Raw genomic sequence first — 11,804 nt, 5'->3', positions numbered from 1 at the left:
ATGGGATCCACAAATCCTGAGGTGTCAAGGATTATCATCCATGCACCAATGAGGCGTGTAAAACGCCCTTTGCATGCAATCCTGGCGTTTAACGCCATATTGATGCTTGTTTCTGGCGTTAAACGCCAGTTTTATGCATGTTTCTGGCGTTCAACGCCAGTCTGCAGCATGTTTCTGGTGTTGAACGCCAGCTTTCCTCAGTGTGCAATCCTGGCATTTAAACGCCAGACTACTGCATGTTTCTGGCGTTCAACGCCAGATCCATGCTCTGTTCTGGCGTTGAATGCCAGCCAGATGCTCCTTACTGGCGTTTAAACGCCAGTAAGCCCTTCCTCTAGGATGTGCTATTTCTTCTGCTATTTTTTATTCTATTTTTAATTTTAGCAATTGTTTTGTGACTCCACATGATTATGAACCTAATAAAACATAAAAGAACAATAGAAAATATAGATAAATAAAAATTGGGTTGCTTCCCAATAAGCGCTTCTTTAATGTCAATAGCTTGACAGTGAGCTCTCTTGGAGCTTTACAGATGTTCAGAGCATTGTTGGAACCTCCCAACACCGAACTTAGAGTTTGAATGTGGGGGTTCAATACCAAACTTAGAGTTTGGTTGTGACCTCCCAACACCAAACTTAGAGTTTGACTGTGGGGGCTTTGTTTGACTCTGTATTGAGAGAAGCTTTTCATGCTTCCTCTCCATGTTTACAGAAGGATAACCATGAGCTTTAAACACAAGGTAGTCCCCATTCAATTGAAGGACTAGTTCACCTCTGTCAACATCAATTACAGCTCCTGCTGTAGCTAGGAAGGGTCTTCCAAGAATGATGGATTCATTCTCATCCTTCCCAATGTCTAAGATTATGAAATCAGCAGGGATGTAAAGGCCTTTAACCTTTACCAACACGTCCTCTACCAATCCATAAGCTTGTTTTATTGATTTTTCTGCTATCTCTAATGAGATTCTTGCAGCTTGTACCTCAAATATCCCCTGTTTCTCCATTACAGAGAGTGGCATAAGATTTATACCTGACACCAGGTCACATATAGCCTTCTCAAAGGTCATGGTGCCTATGGTACAGGATATTAAGAATTTACCAGGATCTTGTTTCTTTTGAGGTAGAGTTTGTTGAACCCATGTATCTAGTTCACTAATGAGCAAGGGAGGTTCACCTTCCCAAGTCTCATTACCAAACAACTTGGCATTCAGCTTCATGATTGCTCCTAGATATTGAGCAACTTGTTCTTCAGTTACATCTTCATCCTCTTCAGAGGAAGAATACTTCTCAGAGCTCATCAATGGTAAAAGGAGGTTCAATGGAATCTCTATGGTCTCTAGGTGAGCATCAGATTCCTTAGGTTCCTCAGTTTGGAACTCCTTTTTGTTCAGAGGACATCCCAGGAGGTCTTCCTCACTGGGATTCACATCCTTCTCCTCCTTTGTGCATTCAGCCATATTGATTATATCAATGGCCTTGCACTCTCCTTTTGGATTCTCTTCTGTATTGCTTGGGAGTGTACTAGGATGAGTTTCAGTGATTTTCTTATCAGCTGACCCACTTGTGCCTCCAAATTTCTAATGGAAGACCTTGTTTCACTCATGAAACTTAAAGTGGCCTTAGACAGATCAGAGACTATGTTTGCTAAGCTAGAGGGACTCTGCTCAGAATTTTCTATCTGTTACTGAGAAGATGATGGAAAAGGCTTGCTATTGCTGAGCCTGCTTCTTCCACCATTATTAAAGCCTTGTTGAGGCTTTTGTTGATCCTTCCATGAGAAATTTAGATGATTTTTCCATGAGTAATTATAGGTGTTCCCATAGGGTTCACCCATGTAATTCACCTCTGCTATTGCAGGGTTCTCAGGATCATAAGCTTCTTCTTCAGAAGATGCCTCTTTAGTACTGTTGGATGCATTTTGCCATCCATTCAGACTCTGAGAAATCATGTTGACTTGCTGAGTCAACATTTTATTCTGAGCCAATATGGCATTCAGAGCATCAATTTCAAGAACTCCCCTCTTCTGAGGCGTCCCATTACTCACAGGATTCCTTTCAGAGGTGTACATGAATTGGTTATTTGCAACCATGTCAATAAGTTCTTGAGCTTCTGCAGGCATTTTCTTTAGGTGAATGGATCCACCTGCAGAATGGTCCAGTGACATCTTAGAGAACTCAGATAGACCATAATAGAATATATCCAAAATGGTCCACTCTGAAAGCATGTCAGGATGACACTTTTTGGTCAACTGTTTGTATCTTTCCCAAGCTTCATTGAGGGATTCACCATCTTTTTACTTGAAGGTCTGAATATCCACTCTAAGCTTGCTCAGCTTTTGAGGAGGAAAGAACTTGGCCAAGAAGGCCATGACCAGCTTATCCCAAGAGTCCAGGCTATCTTTAGATTGTGAGTCCAACCATGTTCTAGCTTTGTCTCTTACAACAAAAGGGAAAAGCATGAGCCTGTAGACTTCAGGATCTACTTTATTAGTCTTAACAGTCTCACAGATCTACAAGAACTCAGTTAAAAACTGATAGGGATCTTCTGATAGAAGTCCATAAAACATGCAGTTCTGTTGCATTAAAGCAACTAGTTGAGGTTTCAGCTCAAAATTGTTTGCTCCAATGGCAAGAATTGAGATGCTTCTTCCATAAAAACTGGAAGTAGGTGTAGTATAATCATCAAGCATCCTCCTTGCATTATTATTGTTGTCATTATTTTTGGCTGCCATCTCCTCTTCTTTTTTCAAAAATTTCTTCAAGGTTGTCTCTGGATTGTTGTATTTTAGCTTCTCTTAGTTTCTTCTTCAAAGTCCTTTCAGGTTCAGGATCTGCTTCAACAAGAATGTTCCTATCCTTACTCCTGCTCATATGAAAAGGAAGGGAACAGAAAATAATAATAGGGATCCTCTTTACCACAGTAGAGAGATTCCTTTATGTGAGTATAAGAATAAAAGAATAGAAGAAGGAGAAGAGAGGGTTTGAATTTTGAGATGAAGAGAAGAGTGTTAGTAATTAAATAAATAAATAGAAGAAGATGAGGTAAAGAGAAATTCGAAAATTGTTTTTGAAAAATAGTTAGTGATTTTCGAAAATTGAGAGAAGAGATAAAATTAAAATTAAAATTTGAAACAATTAGTTAATTAAAAGAATTTTTGAAAAAGAGGGAGGTGAATTTCGAAAATTAGAGAGAGGAAAGTGGTTAGGTGGTTTTGAAAAAGATAAGAAATAGTAAAACAAAAAGTCAATTAGTTAGTTGAAAAAGATTTGAAAATCAATTTTGAAAAGTAAGAAGTTAGAAAAGATTTTGAAATCAATTTTAAAAAGAGATATGATTGAAAAAGATATTTTGAAAAGATATGATTTTTATAAAATTAAAATTGATTACTTGACTAACAAGAAACTAAAAGATATGATTCTAGAATTTAAAGATTGAACCTTTCTTAACAAGAAAGTAACAAACTTCAAATTTTTGAATCAATCACATTAAGTGTTAGTAAAGTTTTTGAAAATTATGAAATAAAGATAAGAAAAAGATTTTGAAAATTAATTAAAAAAAATATTTTCAAAAATATAAAGGAAAAATGAAAAAGATTTTATTTTTTAAAAAGTTTTGAAAAGATAAGATTTTTAAAATTGAAATCTTGAATTGACTAACAAGAAACATCTAATTTTAAAAATTTTTGACTAAGTCAACCCAAAGATTTTGAATTTTTGAGTAAAATAAGGAAAAGATATTTTTTATTTTTGAATTTTTAATGATGAGAGAGAAAAAACACAAATATGACCCACAACATGAAAATTATGGATCAAAACACATGATGCATGCAAGAACACTATGAATGTCAAGATGATCACCAAGAACACTTTGAAGATCAAGATGAACATCAAGACTTATTTTTGGAAATTTTTTCAAGAAAAGAAAAACATGCAAGACACCAAACTTAAAAATCTTCAATGCTTAGACATTATGAATGCAAAAATGCATAGAAAAAATAACAAAAAACACACAACAAGAAAATATGAAGATCAAACAAGAAGACTTGTCAAGAACAACTTGAAGATCATGAAGAATACATGCATGAATTTTCGAAAAATGCAAAAGTTTTTAAAACATGCAATTGACACCAAACTTAAAAATTGACACTAGACTCAAACAAGAAACACAAAATATTTTTGGTTTTTATGATTTTATTAATTTTTTATGGATTTTTCGAAAATTATTTTTAGAAAAAACGAAAAAGAGATAAAATTTTGAAAGATTTTTAAAACTTTTTGAAAAGAAAATTACCTAATCTGAGCAACAAGATGAACCGTCAGTTGTCCAAACACGAACAATCCCGACAACGGTGCCAAAAACTTGGTGCGCGTAAATTGTGATCATCAACAATCGCACCAATAGACTTGGAGCTCTCAAACGTGAATCATACTTTGTCACACCTTCGCACAACTAACCAACAAGTGCACTGGGTCATCCAAGTAATACCTTACGTGAGTAAGGGTCGATCCCACGGAGATTGTTGGTATGAAGCAAGCTATGGTCATCATGTAAATCTCAGTTAGGCGGATTCAATTGGTTATAATGGTTTTCAAAAATAATAATAAATAAAGTATAAAATAAAGATAGAAATACTTATGTAAATCATTGGTGGGAATTTCAGATAAGTGTATGGAGATGCTTTGTCCCTTCTGAATCTCTGCTTTCCTACTGCCTTCCTCCAATCATTCTTACTCCTTTCTATGGCAAGCTGTATGTAGGGCATCACCGTTGTCAATGGCTACTTTCCATCCTCTCAGTGAAAATGGTCCAAATGCTCTGTCAGAGCACGGCTAATCATCTGTCAGTTCTCGATCATGTCGGAATAGAATCCATTGATTCTTTTGCGTCTGTCACTACGCCCAACAATCGCGAGTTTGAAGCTCGTCACAGTCATTCAATCCCTGAATTCTACTCGGAATACCACAGACAAGGTTTAGACTTTCGGGATTCTCAAGAATGTTGCCAATAGGTTCTAGCTTATACCACGAAGATTCTGATTAAGGAATCCAAGAGATATGCGCTCGATCTAAAGTAGAATGGAAGTGGTTGTCAAGCATGCGTTCATAAGGACGGATGATGATGAGTGTCACAGATCATCACATTCATCAGGTTGAAGTGCAGCGAATATCTTAGAATAAGAATAAGCTTGAATCGAGTAGAAGAACAATAGTAATTGCATTAATTCTCGAGGTACAACAGAGCTCCACACCTTAATCCATAGTGTGTAGAAACTCCACCATTAAAAATACATAAGTGATCAAGGTCCAGGCATGGCCGAATGGCCAGCCCCCAAAGTCTAAGAACTAAACGTCCGAAGATAGATACCAAGATGTCTAATACAATAGTAAAAAGTCCTATTTATACTAGACTAGCTACTAGGGTTTACAGAAATAAGTCTAAGTGCATAAATCCACTTCCGGGGCCCACTTTGGTGTGTGCTTGGGCTGAGCTTGAGCTTTACACGTGCAGAGGCTTCTCTTGGGGTTAAACGCTAAGTTGTAATGTATTTTTGGCGTTTAACTCTGGTTTGTGACGTATTTCTGGCGTTTTACTCCAGAATGCAGCATGAAACTGGCGTTGAACGCCAGTTTGCGTCATCTAAACTTAAATAAAGTATGAACTATTATATATTGCTGGAAATCCCTGGATGTCTATTTTCCAACGCAGTTGAGAGCACACCATTTGGAGTTCTGTAACTCTAAAAAATCTATTTCGAGTGTAGGGAGGTCAGAATCCAACAATATCAGCAGTCCTTTGTTAGCCTCCTATCAGATTTTTGCTCAGGTCCCTCAATTTTAGCTAGAAAATACCTGAAATTATAGAAAAACACACAAACTCATAGTAAAGTCCAGAAATATGAATTTTGCATAAAAACTAATAAAAACATCCTTAAAAGTAGCTAGATCCTACTAAAAACTACCTAAAAACAATGCCAAAAAGCGTATAAATTATCCGCTCATCAGATTGGTCATATGCATATGGCTCCTCCCACCTTTGATTGTTCCACCCTTGATACACATCTTCATTGAAGCTTCCATGTCCTACAACATGGTGAGAACCAAACTCATAGCCAAAGTGAGAATTCATGATGAAAAAGGGAAAAGAAGGAAAAAAAGCTAACAAGAAACAATAAAGCAAAGTCCTAAAACTAGAAAAAACTAATAAGCAATCCAAAAATCAAGCTATTCACAATATTGACATATATACAATAACCAATAACATAACACCATTGCAATTCCCAAGCAACGGCGCCATTTTGATGAATGAATTTTTGGTTGGTAAAGAATTCACAAATAAACTCTCGTTGCAAGTATAGTTTCTAAACCAACAAAGAATCCTTTCATACAAATATTTGGTTGTCACAAGTAACAAACCCCTATAAAAATAACCGAAGTATTCAAACCTCGGGTAGTTCTCCCTAGGAATTGCAATAAAGTATTCTTGTTAAGTCCTATCCTAGCTATCCTTATCAATTGTGATGAGAATTGTCCATTGCTCCCACTTAGTTAACCTATAACCATGGAGAAAAGTCAAGTGGATGAATTAACTTGATTCCACAAGTTCTAGCCAACTCCTAAGGAAAGACTAGCTTTAGTGGCATTCAAGTCAATTAGCAATTTCTAATTATCAATCAACAAGAGAGTTTGATAACTCATGTGTCACTAATTACTCTACCTAGGCCAAGAGGAACAAAATCTAACTCAGAACTAAAAGAGGCATTTCAACAAACACATGGAAGAATTAAAGAGAGATCTAACTACAAAGACAAGAAATCCATAATAGAAAATCAAAGCAACATAAAAAGACATGGAAATAATACCTTGCATTGAAAGAGAAATGGAGATCTACATGAGAATTCATAAAGCAAAAATGAAAATTAAAGCAAGAGAAGAAGTAGATCTAGACTTCTCACTCTAGAAACTAACGTTCCCTCCAAAACTAAACTAAACTAAAACTAATGTGTGAAGTGATGTCAATTTCCCCTTGAATTCTGCCTTTAATAGCCTCAGAATTGAGTTGGATCTGGGCCTTGGAAGCCCAGAATTCGTCCCCAGCATTTTTCCTTTAAGTGAGTCACGTGCGAGCATCGACGCGTATGCGCCATGTACGCGTACGCGTCGCCATGCGACTCCACAATCCACGTGTGTGCATCTGCTGCGCGTGCGCGTCGATCTCAGCATCCCAAATCCTTGTTTCTTCATGAGTTCTCCACTTGCATGCTTTTCCTCTCCATTCCTAGCCTTTTCAATCTGAATTCACTAACAAACATATCAAGACATCTAGTGGAATCAAAAGTGAATCAAAATTAGCAATTAAGGGACTAAAAAGCATGTTTTCACACTTAAGCACAAATTAGGAGATAATCATAAAACCATGTTATTTTCTTGGATAAATGTGAGAAAAGGTAATAAAATCCTCTAAATTGAGCACAAGATAAACCCTAAAAATGGGGTTTATCATGGTGGCATTCACAACCACAACATATTTTTGGTCCTGAAGAAATAAATCCAAGAAATGAATGTATAATAGACTATCTGTTGGGTGCTATTGGTAAAAAAAGTTAATTTCTATTTTTGATATGATTCCGTGGGAGGAAGACAAAATAAAAGTGGTGAATTATCTTGGTGAGGTTTGATAGGAAGTGTTTGTATATTTAGAAATAGCTTGTATCTGGATGTTAATGTGTGTTTCTCTTTTGTACCTGGAAAATACCCATATTTGTCGGCTACGAGCCTGAGAGCTCGTCTTAAGACGAAAATTTTGGAAAAGGGGGGGTTCATCTTCAAACCCCGAAAAAAGAGATGGTGAAGGAAAGGTCAATCAACCGAGTCAAAGGAAGAAGAAGATAATTTTTTAAAAGAGAAAATCTGACGTTATTGATGTTGATGCGTCTGATGACTTAGTGGAAAAGTCGAAAGAGATTTCTTTAGAAGAGCTGGCTAATTTCGTAAGTAATCAAGAAAAATTGGTGAACGAGCTTGGAGATGTTACGGATGAGACGTTGCAACCCTTATTCCATGTGAATTTGGTGAACGAGTTTGGAGATGTTTCAATTAATCGATACCTACATGTATAAGTTGAGTACGTGTGTGTGTGTGTGTGTGTGTGTGTGTGTGTGTGTGTATACATGTGTGTGTGTGTGTGTGTGTATATATATATACATATATATATATATGTATATATGTAATAAGATTTTAAAAATTAGTTAGCTGATAAAATTTCCTATATTTAGGTGCTCGGACTTTGTCTGGCGTGCATTGGTCGAAGTCGGGAGGTGAAGCATAAGGGGTTGTTAGAGAAAACTGATGAGTTGGCTGGATTGAAGAGTGATTTGGATAAGAAGAATGATACCATAGCCGAGGTTAAAAAGTTGTTAGAGAAAGAAGAAGAGCAAAAAGATATTAAGAGAAGTTATGAGAAAGAAGCAGAGTTGCTGAAGAAGAGGGATATTGGTCTCTCTACTATGAATATCCAAATGATTGAAGTTACTTTAAAATTAAAATATTTGGAGAACAGTAGACAAACAGATATTTTAGATGCGTCTTTGCTGAAGGATTTGAGCATGCTGTTACTCAAGCAAAGTTATTAGCCACTGAGAGTTACTTCTCGGCGATGGATCTAGCAAAGTAGTTCGAGATGAAATTTTGGTGGATGATGAAGATGCTGCCGAGGATGAGGATGACAACCTAGTAGATTGATGCTTGTAGTTTGTTTAAAAAAAATTGAATGGTTTGATATATTTGACTCTTGCCAATTTGTTTTGGATTTTTTGGAATTTGTAATAGATAGTCTTTGAATTGACTTTATTTTGATGATATTTAATCACGGTTTGATTATATGATCTTCGTTTGACTTGTGGATTGATAATTGGGCAATGATTATGTTAGATTGCCATAAGTTGGTATTCTTTTACAACAGTACATTTGATTCCTATTTTTCGTAGGTTTGATATAAGTGCACTTGTATTGAGAGAGAATATCTCGTTTGATTTTTTCGACAATTGATGATGTTTGAGTTTGTGTTCGCATATTTGTACATTGCGATTTTAAAGAGTTATCACTAGTGAATAAACTTTGTGACTGTTCAGTATTTGATTGAATAAGTTAGTTGACTGTAGTTAGTCATAGTTCGGATAGATATAGATCGAAAGATAGTTGATATAGATTGGACTTTCTCTAGCCATAATGAATTGTTACATGACTTTGTTTACAAAGGTGTAGGTAGGTTTGCCTCGTCAAAACCTCTCCAAACAAAAATTTTTTTGGAAAAAATTTTGTGAGTAGAAAAAAGAGTACAAATTTGTCCCTGTCTTTTTAACTATAATATTGTTTTAAAGAGGAAATATTCCAAGTATTAGGTAACATTGTACCATCTAGAGATTCGAGCTTATAACCCTCATTTCTAAGGGCTTCTAGAATTCTGAGTGGACCTTCCCATTTGGCTACAAGCTTCCCATGAGATGAAGGCCATCTAGTTTGCTTGGTCTTTCTGAGTACTAAGTCGCCAACTTGAAATGAGCGAGGATTGACCTTCTGATTGTACTACTGAGCTATATTTTACTATATTTCTCGGTAGTAGACAGAGGCTATGTCTCGGATTTCTTCAATTAAATCGAGTTTGATTTTCCGAGTTTCTTCATGATTTGTTGCTTGTGCCATAGTGAAGATTGAGAGATCTCCAAAGGAATCATTACATCAGACCCGTAAACTAATCGGAACGGGATTTTCTTAGTAGTAGAATGTGTAGTGGTGTTATAACCCCAAAGAATTTTTGGAATCAACTCGGCCCAAAGTCCTTTTGCATCATTCAATTTCTTTCTCAAAGCATGTAAGACAACTTTGTTTGTGGCTTCAGCTAATCCATTAGTCTGCGGATGTTCAACTGAGAGAAGTGTTATTGGATTTTTAAGTTTTGTAAAAAAAATATAAAATTATGGTCGACAAACTGATGACCATTGTCAGTAATAATATAATGAGGTATACTAAATCTACATATAATATGTTTCCAAATAAAGGAAGTCATTTGTTATGATGTGATTTTGGCCAGTGATTGTGCCTCAATCCAGTTGGAAAAATAGTCAATTGCCACAACTAAAAATTTTACCTATACTGGTGCAATAGGAAAAGGGTCGAAAATTTTACCCCAGAGTGATGCAATAGTTCAGCTGGTACATGTATTATTGGAGCGTGTTTTTTACAATTTGTACAAGTTTTCACCTTTTGATGACAGTCTTTCTGCAAGCTCGGCCAAAAAAACTCAACTCAAAGAATTTTAGAGGATAAGCTCTATGCTCCTATATGTGTTTCGCATATTCCTTCATGGACCTCAGCCAAGCCAAGGTCGGCTTCTGACCTGTTTAGACACTTTAATAGAGGACGAGTATAGCATCGCCTATACAAGTTATCATTTAATAGTGTAAAGAATGAAGCTTGTCTCCGGAATTTTTTTCAAATTACTAATTTCTGGGGGAATATTTTAGTTTTTAGATCATGGATGTAAGGCCATCGCCAATCATCCATGTCAATAATGTGGCAAATGTTAATGAAATCGATGCTTGGTGTAATCAAAGTGGATTGTAAGAGAGTAGCAGTTTGTGATTGTGTACTGGAGAGCTTTGACAGAATGTTGGCTTGGTAATTTTGTTTCCTGAGAATATGATGGATATTAAATTTTGAAAAATAAGATATGAATGTTTTGAGAACAACTAAGTATTTTATTAAAGGATGATCTTTTACTTGAAAAGATTGATTTACTTGTTGTACTATTAGTAAAGAGTTATAGTGCACCTTTATTGCAAAAATATTTAATTCGATGAATAACCTTAGGCCGGCAATAAGTGTTTCATATTCGGCCTAATTGTTGTTGGCTTTGAAGGAGAAGCATAGAGAATGTTCCAAAATAATTCCATTGGTGTTTTCAAGAAGAATTCTGGCTCCTGACCCCTAGGAGTTAAAAGCATCGTTGACGTATAATGTCCATTCTACTGGCATATCATTAGAGTTGGGAGCAATAAACTCGAAAATAAAGTCAAAAAATTATTGTGATTTGATTGAGCCTCAGGATTGATACATGATATCAAACTCAGATAATTTGATAGATCACTTTATTAATCGCGCAACTAGTTCTAGTTTTGTGAGCACTTGTCGTAGCGGTTGCTCAATTCGAACATTGATAGTATGACTCTGGAAATAAGATCGGAGGCGCCTAGCTGAGAATACTAAGGCGAGAGAAGGCTCTCCTATCTTTGGGTAGCGAAACTCAGCATTTTGCAGTGATTTGCTAATGAAATAAATAGGTTGTTGTATCTTGTCCCTTTTTGTAACAAGACCAGAATTAATTTTCCGGTCAATAATGGGTAGATAAAGATTTAAAAAATGGGAGGTTTTGAAATAATAGTTTTTAAATTTGTAAAGGCAGTTTCACATTCATCATCCCATTTGAAGTTGTTTTTCTTTTTGGGTATTTGAAAAAACGTAGAAATATTTGGAAGCTAAACAAGGTAAGAATCTTAATAAAGCCACGAGTCTCCCTGTTAATCATTATACCTCTTTGACTGTTTGAGGACTTTGCATTTCTAGAACAGCTCAGCATTTTTCAGGGTTTGCCTCTATACCTCGGCTTGTCAATATAAAGCCGAGGAATTTACCTACTTGTACACCAAAGGCACATTTCTCAGGGTTTAATCTCATGTTGTATTTTTGGATTTGTGCGGAAATCTCCACAAGGTTGGCTACGTAAGATTTGCCGACTTTGGTTTCTGCGACC

The 11,804-nt window shown here is 36.0% G+C and overlaps 1 non-coding gene across 1 annotated transcript; it reads left to right on the top strand.

Moving 5' to 3' along the window:
* The first annotated feature begins 2,221 nt into the window (after window positions 1-2,221).
* Window positions 2,222-2,325, top strand: LOC130938113 (small nucleolar RNA R71). Its single transcript, XR_009069292.1, has one exon. It is a non-coding gene; the product is annotated as a small nucleolar RNA R71 (small nucleolar RNA).
* The last annotated feature ends 9,479 nt before the right edge of the window (window positions 2,326-11,804 follow it).

Source organism: Arachis stenosperma, chromosome 6 (assembly GCF_014773155.1).
Source record: "Arachis stenosperma cultivar V10309 chromosome 6, arast.V10309.gnm1.PFL2, whole genome shotgun sequence".
Lineage (NCBI taxonomy): Eukaryota > Viridiplantae > Streptophyta > Magnoliopsida > Fabales > Fabaceae > Arachis > Arachis stenosperma.
Note: the sequence above shows the minus strand (reverse complement) of the source record. Positions and strands in the feature narration are given on the sequence as shown.